The 11634-nt window shown below is 34.2% G+C and overlaps 1 long non-coding RNA gene across 1 annotated transcript; it reads left to right on the top strand.

Annotated features, from left to right (window-relative positions):
- The first annotated feature begins 4141 nt into the window (after nt 1-4141).
- LOC124633237 lies at nt 4142-9505 on the top strand. The gene is made up of 2 exons (XR_006984711.1): nt 4142-4555; nt 9424-9505. It is a non-coding gene; the product is annotated as an uncharacterized LOC124633237 (long non-coding RNA).
- Nucleotides 9506-11634: the final 2129 nt, after the last annotated feature.

Genomic DNA, 11634 nt, shown 5'->3' on the forward strand with positions numbered 1-11634 from the left:
AACTACTTTTACATTAACCGTTATTTTTGAATCGCAATATATGCTTTACAGTAGTGAAGTACGTGACTTATCCGGGATTGGAATCAAAAACCCATGGGACAGAACCAAACGGACATAGTACTCAGAGATACATGGAGTCCGCTTGCATTTTATATTAGGTGTAGGTAAAATGAGAACTCAGCTTGTTTCTGTTTGAGAGAAGTCTTCTCCCAGGATTTGACGTAGGTATACGGCTAGCTTTAATTATCTCGAATAAAGACCGGGCGCGTTTTATAGAGCAGTAAATCCTATTAATATCGTAAGTCCAGCTTTATTGGCGAAGGTAAGAGTGTGGTAAAATGTGCTTAGAATGGTTCATGAGTATTTTCTTTTCAATTATACGTGGCACTTACATCAGCCAAGCTTTTAGAAGTTTACGGTTCTTAGTCACTCGTTTTTACTACTTACAATAAACTTGTTTTATTCATGTTTATAAAAAGGGCCTCAAATATAATTACTGTGGAAAAATAGATGTATAAAGCACACACAAGTTTCTTGATAGTTTTTCTCCATATAACCAAGTTCTTGGAACCACACACTTACTTCTTCTAGATGTTCCATAAGTGCTTGCTAACTAGGCTACATGAAATAGAGTAAATACTTCTTCTTTTGGGAAAATGTCGTAGAAAAAATGTTAAATAAGTGAGGAACGAAACATAAGGTTGTGTATTTTTGCCGCCAAGCACTTTAAACCGTCATGAATGAAATTAAAAACTGTCATGAAGATATGAGTGAGTAAGATTAAAGTTTTGCCAAAATTAAGAACTACGCGGAATCGAGTTTGCCTAAAATTTGGTTCCAAAATGTCCCACGAACGCGATAAGCGTCACCATTTGTCACGACTTACATGGACAGTCAAGCGCCAACACTGATGTTACACAATTAACTATGACTTCGTGAATTAGGTATGACTTCCTCTAATATTTACTAATCTCATTAGGGAACAATAGTTTTATACAAAGTTAAAAGCTTAATGGAATAGAATAACATAGCGAATGGAAAACTATATTTTTTAAGGAGGCGTTTTCTCAAGCATCCTACTTCTACTATAGTATTATAATTGCGACAGACCGTTTGTTTGCTACGCTTTTCCGCAAAAACTACTTACCTGATCTTCATGAAACTTTGTACACATATTCTTGGTGGTAAGTACTAGAATGAACATAGGATACTTTTTATCAAGACACCATGAGGGTGAAAGCTAGTATTAATATATTATTTTACATTATTTGGGTTAGCAAACCGTACTAAAAGCAATCATGCGATTAATTATCCCATAGGAATGTATCACGCAACATAAGACAGCAATCCCCATCATAAGAGAAAAACATTTTCCTGTTTACAAGACACATCATACGCCATAGAAAGAAATCGTTCCCAGTAAGAAACTATCTAAAGTGCGTGACAAACTCGCATTAGCGTCCTCGAAAACGATTTAACACCAAAATCATGTCACATCATTATACTTAGTGGCGGGAGGTCTCGTGAGACCACACGTAAATTGCTTAGAAATTTTATCTAAGGTTTCACTGAAAATATTTTCTGAAGATGTTAAGCAAAGTAAAATATGGTTTATTAAAAAAGTAAATTATAAAAAAAAATATATTTAATAAAATAGTAACGCCAATTAGAATCTCAAAATCTTCTGGACCAATGTGAAATGTTTTTTCGGGAGACTGACGACAGCTAGTTTGCGAATCAGTCTTAGGCAAATGGAGTGAGTTGTGCACAACAGTGCCCTAAATCCCACTCGCTCTGAGCAACTTATATTGGAAATAAAATTATACCTTATTTCTACAGTCCTCAGTCTTGTAAATCATAAGCCACATATGTCAGTAAACATTCCGTTCCAGGAAATTCTAATAGGATCAAAAGCCCTCCTCCCCGAGGTTTGCCTCCACAGGCAAACCTCTACACACGTCCATACTTTAACCTATGTCATTTACTTCACACTAGCCGACATCCCAAAGGTATAATTAATAAAATTATAATATATAGAAAACAGGTTCTATAGGTCAAAACATGATCCTGTTGAGTTAGACCCATTTACGAAATTAACTGGCATTTCAAGAATTCGTTATAAACCTAAAAAGTTTTGGTAGATTGAAGTTTTCAAATCTAATTAATAACTTGTTCAACATTTCCATGAACTAGGCTTGTTTCAAAGTAGAAATACAACAATTTTCTGATTAGGTTCAAGAACTGTGTGGCAGGCATCGATTTTTGTGGTATTAATTTAACGTCCCTTTGCAAATTATAAAAACAATGTCATATATTTTAGTCAGTTTTAGAAACATAACTAAAGAAAAATTAACCAATAAACTAGCAATAAGCCACTAGTCGGTTGGAACAATGTGGCCATATTGAAATTGGTCACCATCATTTACATCAATCATTCACTAATTACGTTCTGAGACATAAATATCAAAGGGGGCTCCAATAAAGCTCCTCACAGCTTCCCAAGCTTACAACTATGGCCCATTTAGTTAAATGAACTGAATTACAAATTGCATTTCCTATTATAGTGAAACTTTAAACACAAACTAAATTCACTGTGTCCACCAAAGTACGAAGACGTCAGCATTGGTCATGTAGTGTGGGTATTACACGACCCGAACTAACTTAACCCAATTTACAATGCTAACATGAGCGTTCGCCGCCATAGTGCTCAACGGGTTCCGTGACTAACATTATATTATATCATCTATCTACATCAATACGTCCGACTTCCTTATTTCATTAGTACCGGGTTTTTTAATCAAGGTGCGTGCTCATCTGTTTTGATGAAGATGGCCCCTCGGAAGTTATGGCATAACTTTGAAATGACATCAGTCGCGTAAAAATAAAGTCTAATAGCGATATCTTTAGACCAAAATTAGATAGATCGACTTTTTATTATAAGAAAAATCATCTCTGGGAGTCTTTTAGTATGGAACTAGATTTAAGCGAATTTATGCATAACATATTCAAAACTTATTTTAAAAGAATTAACTTCGTAAACAACATACCTACAGCCACAAAACACACAGAAATCCCAACAAAGAATCTGATCCAGGTATTTATTAGAGCGCAACAGACTCACAAAAAGACCTAACATGCCAAAACATTTTATCCGAGCTTTTAATTGTATCGTGCTTATCGTGATGCTACTAAGTCGTAGTATTTTCAACCTTTCGCCAGATACCTGGTAGGTGTTTTGTTGACAGATAAGCCCGAGCCAAGTCCGCTAGCCACCCTAGCCACGTAATTCTCCGGCTTTGCAAAGTACGTGCCTACAGCTGGCTGCTGATAAACCTTTGTTTTACACTTATCTCGGCCCGACACTGGTCTGTCTTTGCTGACGTCACACCTGAACTGTATCTCTTTACTTTTTTAATAGAAAACTGTATCGAGTACAGGCTTTGGCTTTTAAAAGCCTTTTATTTTCTCTTTCCGCTTTGTAGTGAAATGCTGTTGTTGTTACTTAAAAACAAAATTGACAAGTAAAATTCAGAAGGACTAAAAACTAATGTCAAAAAGATCAGATCAAAAAAATATCAGAGTCAAAAAGATTCAAATCCTTTAAAATATTTACGAGTGGATAAATAATAATACTTTTATGCTTTTAGTCTACGCATTGAATCAAAAATTATGTTTTACCGGTTCCTAAATCCAAAAATAACATCTACAAATGCCATGAGACCGATAGGTAACAATATAAGCTCTATCAATAACAGATGGTTTTATTTAAATTGATCAACTTACTTCTAGACGCATTTTCTTGTAATCAGTCAGTTTTCTTTAGTTATTTTTAAAAACAAAATAGAATTCCAAATAATTTTAAGAAGAATGCTTATGTAGCTATGTGCATATAGTTAATTAACTTATATTTAGAAGCAAGCTTTATTTTTATAAGCAAAATCGTCCTTGATAAATGTAGGTATTCATTTATCATTAAACATAAATGAAGTACCTATGTAGGTACCAATCATACGAAGTGCATTAACACCAAGTGTATACAACTCAGTTTCAATGTTAATGCAAAAACTATATTCTCGTATCAATCGGACAGGTTCTCGAGGTCACGCATAATATAAATATAATGTCAAACAAAAATGCGCAGACGAGTTCCGACCACCGTGTGTTTTTATCGTGTTCATAACAAAATGAAGTATTACGTAGTAGTCGCTTTATCCATAGCTTTAATACAGTTAGCAAAATGTGAATACTTTGGAGACGATGCAGATTTATTCAGTTACGATGAAATTGAAGACAGAATTGATGATTCACCGAAACCTATATACAATTTAGCAGATGCTGCGTACTGGTTCAAAAAGTTTATAAAAGACTTTAACAAGTCGTACAAAAATGATGAAGATTATAATACACATTACAAGAACTTCGTGGAGAATTTGAAGGAAATCAACAGGATAAACAGTGATAAGGAATACAGTTCGACGTCTGACATCAACTTGTTCTCAGACCTTTCGGTTGAAGAAAGGCTGCTTATACTTGGAGTGCCTGCTTGACTTACGAGGTGAGATTTTTGAGATACTATATCAATTTTGTGATTATTTTATTCGATGTGATTACCCAACTAGCACACTAGTGGAAACAGCAGCCTATTTTGCAACTGTTAGCTGTACAGTAGTGCTTTAGGGGTTCCGAAAGTAACTCTAAATTCTACTATTGCTTCCGTAGCTGCTCATAGCTGTAAATATCACTTAAGGCAGCAGAAACTGAACCAAATGGCACTCTAGGTTTTACAAGAGATCATTCTACAACCCATTTGCAGCCTACATCTTTAAAAGAGAGTTCAAACAATTATGTTAAAGGTTAAAGCTGCTAAAGAGTTTCTATTGCCGCTGATGTACGCGTTAGAACTGCATAAAGACTCTAATTGTAGACTTTTTAACGGAACTGTATAAAAGATATATTTATCACTTTTCTGCCACTAAAGGTTCCATTGCAGAAGTGATTTGTTCTTTTGTGCAGACTTAAGTAGGAATTTGATCCTCTGTTCTACTTATAGCCACATTAAGGTTCCACAATAGAAGCAGGAGGTTAATAGACATTGCCTGCTCATTTGGATACATTCTGTTATTTTATTCATAAACACAAGCAAGGGTCCCGTAGATTTTGTTTTCTCAATTACTGATAACGAATCAGTTACAGAGGAAAAATAATGTTTGTTTTGAAGTAATAAAAAACTTATAACAAAAAATATGTATTTATTCAAGAATATAAAAAAAATCAGTAGCTCCATTTATTTACTCTCAAGTATAGTGAAACACTCCGATTTTTTCCATTTAGATGGACAGATGCAAAGTTCTTGTTTATTTTGTTGTGCATTAAAAGTTTGAATTATTTTGAACGGTACTCTGAAAACAAGGTAACATATGGTACTTGAGTGTTAAACAATTAACAATAATATATCATCGTATTATAAAGTTTCCAACGACTTCTACGGATCTCTAAACAAGTAGCCATTAATAGTGTGGTTTGATATCTGCAGTATCACAGTGCAGACTTGAACTGCAATAGAGGTACAGATATTACTTGGACCTTCAGAAGAGTGAAGCTTAGCGCTATGACGCGCAGAGAGGAGTTTTTAAGGTGGAAGTTGCAACTTAAAGCTGCTTTCAATGGACGCCATGTTTACAAGATAATTATTTATTAGTAGTCGAGAAATTTATAGGTTTTTATCGCATTTGTAGTAAAATATATCTAAATATCGAACAAGCAACTTACTAAAAACGAATGTAGTCCAGTATGTAATTTCAATATCGTGTAGGTATGTGATACAAAAATATTTATGTAATAATAATTTATATATTTTACGATATTCTGATTTAATTATTGAGGCGCGTTAAAAATACATCAACAATATCAACTATATTCACGATAAACTGATCTGCGTTTGTAGCTACTTACCATATAATACAAAATATAGCTCAAAAACACTTACCTTCACTTAATATTTATTTGTATTCAGTAATGTCTGACTCAGGAACAACAAATATATTTTATAAATGAGAGACAAGGTGAACGATCAGTGAAGTTTTCTTCATTCAGCTAAATTTGTCATTCATTCAATCATCGCCATAAGAGCTTTAGTATGGTGTTAATTATTAGTTGCCGCTCCTGTATCGCTTTTATGCCTCTACTATGAAGTTCTAATGGAACTATAGACTGAAAAAAGTTGTGCCCCTTTGGCTGCAAAGCTGCTGCATAAGGTCTGTAGAGCACGCTCTGGCGCTTGATCTTGGCACCTTTGGTAATAATCGGATTGGCTCTAAAGCTCTTAAGCAACAGTTTTGTGCTACTTGGGTATTATCGAAGAATTAGCAATCTCAAAAGATTTCGCTTAATAAATATTTGTTACATCCTACAGTATTAGAGTGTCAAGGTGATTAGTTCTTTAGCAATTTTCAACCGTGTGATAATTAATGTTGCTTAGAAACCAATCTCAGTTATCTCAATCATAATAGTAATCTAAGAGTAATCTATCATAATATAAATTCCCAAAAACTGTTTTAGTTTTAGTTAGGGTTTATATAGCTGGTTGAAGGTTTGAAAATTATTATTTAACGTCCTAAAATTACCTTACACAGGAAAGAAAGAAAACAGAAAACATTACCTCAAAAACGACTTTAACCAAATCAACTGACCAAAAGACAAGATTTTCCAAGATTAAAGTTAAACTGTGCCAGTTGTAGTGCTGTTACGCACAACACAGAAAGCCGCCTAAACTGCAATGCGGACAACCAAACGTAGTTAAGTCTCCTGTTTCTGACGTATTGTACGAATGTGCTTTGTTGCGGAAAGACCAGTGAACCTTCACCGACTTTATTAGTTTCACTGTAGGATTCACAAAACGTGATCCATGCTAACTTCATAAGATTCCACACAGGCTACAAACGGGCAAAAGGTATTGTTACAAAATTGAATTATACCTTAGCAGTCGACCTAGGTACCATTTGAATCTTAATAAAATTGTTAGGTAGCGTATCAGCTGTGTCACCGTGTGTCAAATCAATTTATTTGGTACAGGCGTGAAAATCACAAAAAAGACAAACAATAGAAACAAATTAAATCTAGTCGTTAGAAACTGAATGCCGCCATAACGAGATTTTAGTACCCAAAGCAGCCTAATAATATTCCTGTTTCAGCAACTTCCTTAATCCAATAGGCATTAAGGTTCATCAATGACTTCAAAACATGCGAATGATTCCATACATGCAACAAAATGTATGTAGTGTAAGCTGCATCTTATGTGTATAATTATCAGGAATCAATAGAACCATATTGTGCAGGTAATAGTACATACCCACATAGTTACAGATATTAGGTATACCATCACTTTTTGTATTGTTTTTATAACGTAGAGCCAGTTTCGGTAATTTCTAATATCCATAACGTCACTCATACATCGCATTAACGCATAAATCTTGGTGTTAGCTCAAATACAAATTTATATCCGTGTAATCAAAAACAGGCTTCAAAACTCCATTCTTAATTGGAGAGAAGAATTGGTAAAACGGTCTCTGGGACCGAACATAAAAAGATTTGAATGCGGGCTTCATTAGTTTTTTAATCCTCTAAATATTCATTAAAACGAAGAAGCGTATGGAAATAAAGGGCTGTTAAATTTGGTCACATTAATAATCCCGGTCAAAGAATTTTGCATAGGGACATTTTCACCATGTCGTGGAAGGGTTGACACAAGGCGGGGAAGGGCTAATGAATTAAATTAGGTCCCACTGATAACCTCGCCGCACAATTTTGGGACTGCGACTAGGGATATAACAAAGAGATAAATTGTATGTGTATCTGAGTATGTAAACTGGATAGGATTTCATTGTTAAGTCCCGTTTCGTAATAACGGACAGAAATACAAATAAATTTATTTAATAATATATAAATTTAATGTTAAGCGATATAAGAATGACATATTTACCTCTGCAAAAACAGTCAATAATAACAGATACCTAAATGAGTGCCTAATAACTAAAACGGAAAAAAACTAAATAACTTCCAGCCAACAAAAACATAGTTCAAGATCAAGCGAGTTCTTTAAGGCGACGAATTGGTCAACAATAATTCCATAACCGGCACGCGCATCTAAGGCGCCAAAAGGGGTCGGAGCGTCTGAGCGGGGCGAGGATAACAATACGCGCGCTAGCTTATAACTAAAAGTCGTAAGCGACAAAATGGTTTTGTAATTTTATTATTTTGAAATGATAATTTGATAAAAATTCCTTCTACAATTTTAAAGAGTATATATATACTCAACTACTAAAAAAGTTAAGAGGCTTAAATCGGTCCCGTTTGCCCATAATATGTGAATCTCTTTTTAAAAAGAGGTATGTTTGATATATTTTTCTCTGTTATAAAAGTTACCTAATCATGTTTTGACGTCTAACAAAATAAGGTTTATATCATGAACTTTCAGGTAACCAAGTTTTATTTTGATCCGTTTTGTATTTACTGAGAAAAATTGAGATCCTTGGTGCCAAAAATTCCAATTCGTCCTCTTAATACATCACTCGATCACTAATGCACAAACAATATCTTAAGATATCGTTAATCTATTCAAATATTCTTCATTTTATTATAATCTTTGAATCATAAGATGGTTCCTTGTTCCGCGCGTTTTTTGTTTCGATTTGAATGTTAATCGAAAAATATCGGAATGTTATTATTTCTCTGACATTAAAATTTGTCTGATTTTAAAAAGCAAACAAGTTTTTGCTGGTCATTATTTATTTGATTCCTGATAGGCATCCGCCTTATAATTATTGTTTTTTATCTCTACGGCAGATGGATTATTATTATTTTGATTATGTTGCTTTCAATTAATTTGTTATTAAGATTATCAAAGATATTGTTAAAAAGGACTGAACTATAAATAAATTGATTTAGGTCATTGATATTGGTCAGGCATTTATTCATAATATGACAAATCAGGACTACCTATAGTTTTCTGAAATCATTTTTAGTTTCGTGTTTGGGTACATAGGACGTATATATGAGAAAAATCATTGGTTGTAAGATTCCAAAGACGTCACCACAAATATTTTATACACAAAAAATGTATGTTTTTGACATTATTTAGATAATAGTTTTTCTGTTATTACTCCGACCTTTCCAGTCATAAAGGAGTAACATAACTCTTTGGCAGGGGACAAGACCTTGCTAATGTCGAGTGGTCCGAGTCCGAAGTAGAGAGTTATGTGCATAACGCCTGCTCTCTGATTTATATCGTTTCAGATTCGACCTACATACATGTGTATGTATGACCACATACATTTTAACAAAACGATTTCGACCATAGGAGTGCCACGTGCCTTTTTCATTTAACAGAATTTATGTGAAACTTTACTTTTTTTGTTTTTGTTGCAGAATGCTGTTACCATCCGGCTACGTTCAAAGAAAAGATGCAAAACTACTACGCAATAAAGAATGATGTTACCTAGATCTAGAATATTGCTTTTTATTTATATTTTTGCACCTTACCCAACAGCTTCTAATCAGCAGTTAAAGATAGGTAATATTCGCACATGTGGATCTATAAGTTTATTCTATACGGAAGACATGGGAATCTAATCCTAATCAGATATAACACAGACACTATCAACACCAAAATTCCGGGACAATAAGGGAAGGTACTAAAAAGATCTTGACAGCGAAAACCATTGTTAGTCTGTGACATGGGAATCGTGAAAGGGAAAGTGTAATTAAAGAAGTTTTGAAGTAGTGGGACACAAAGGGCCCTATAGAGTATCTAAACTTTGTAGCCATAGCATAGCAGATAACAAGGGTCTGCAATCGAAAAGATATTCAGTTTAGGGAATGTCTCTCATAGCAGTAGTTCAAATAAGTTTAAACAACAGCTATGAATGAACCCGCTGCTTAGAAAAGTACTAAATATACTAAGAAACAACTATCCTATTTAGAAAAGTACTAGTATGAACCACAATTACTGAAACGTCACACGTAGCTAAGTCACTTTTACATATAAGTCGCAGGTGTACACGTGTGAATGATTTATATCCATCTATTCGAAATACATTGTTATCGTAAATCTAACAGAGAATTTCCTTATTTCAATAGCTTTTTCGCAAAAAACATCTTCAAATATAACGCTCAAAGGCGATACAGACTACAATATCCCAAAGGAGATAATCTAAAGATTCGATAAAGTGAGGAACTAGCTGTTTCCTGCGGCTCCGTTCCCGCTCAGACTACACAATGAGATGTCTGTTTTAAAGCTTTTTACTTAGTTCTTCTAAGAACCCATTCTATGTTATAATACTGATAGATAGGTAGGTCTACTTTGAATTTTCGCAATACCTTAACCCTTAACCAAATTAGGTAAGTACGGGGTAACTATTTATTAAAATAAAAGAGATCGTCGGTAACTAAGTATTAAGGAAACTGGTACTTACATATAGCTATGGCGTGTCTAGTAGTAAGCGTCTGGTGATTCTCTATATGCGCAAAATGGACAGCTGATCCAAGGACTTAGGTACGACGTGTTTTCCACAAAATATTTTATCCATGTATTGTATGTATCACCAAGCTCCTACAAAAAACAAATAGCAAAGAGTTATAAAAGTACACAAGCAAACAAAGCTACGATACCACGTTCCATTGTAAAGTTCCAGTTCTCATTTGCCGGCTTATATTATTATATCTATTGTCATCGGAACTACACACTCGTATCTAAGTAGGTACAGCTGCCAATTTTTATAACACTACGATCGCTATCCTAGGAAGATGAGTAAATCAGTTAAGTACCTACGTTAGATTCCATTACATACCTACTCGTCGACCTAACAAAAACGTGCTAAAAGTGCAAGCACTTGCATAAAACAATATACCTACCTATTTCTGCATGATTGTTGTACTTTAATAATAACGAGCTAGGTTGTAAGAACTACGGAAATCTATGGCGCCTACCGAAAAATAAACACCTAACAAAATCATCACACATGCGTGTGAATTTTAATATTATTAATTATTGCAGGTTACACTGTCTCTTTAGAAATAAATCTCAAGGATAGGTAGTTCTTAAATGTTGAGTCCTGTATGTAATGCTTAAAACCGAATGGTTTATTGTTTAAACTAGTCAAATCCTAAACAATTTTCCTAATCTCTAAACACAATGGACGTGCTAGCATAAGCAAATTTTTCAAAGAGTATCCAAAATACGAGTAGAGTCCATTTCACTTAAAAATTATTTCATATCAAACCAGATCAAACATCAAACCGTGTAACGGTGTACGAAATAAAATAAAAAAATCTACTCCGAACAATTTTAAATAATCCCGCTCTCCTGGGGTGGCGCTACCATCGACAGATTCCATATTTTTGCAGGGTTATACATACATTAATACAACAGTTTTATAAAGCAGCAAGAAATGATAACAGAATCTCGTAACATTTTTCAAAATTAATTAGGTCCTAAATAAACAGTAAAATTCTACAAGATCCAACCTAGTAAATACTCGTGATACTGACTAGAACAAATGCAGTATCGAAACGTAGCTGACGTTGTCAGACATTCAAATTGACACTGAAGGAAGCTTGAATTTGTCAACATTCGATACC

The sequence above is a fragment of the Helicoverpa zea genome, chromosome 9 (genome assembly GCF_022581195.2).
Source record: "Helicoverpa zea isolate HzStark_Cry1AcR chromosome 9, ilHelZeax1.1, whole genome shotgun sequence".
Classification (NCBI taxonomy): Eukaryota; Metazoa; Arthropoda; class Insecta; order Lepidoptera; family Noctuidae; genus Helicoverpa; species Helicoverpa zea.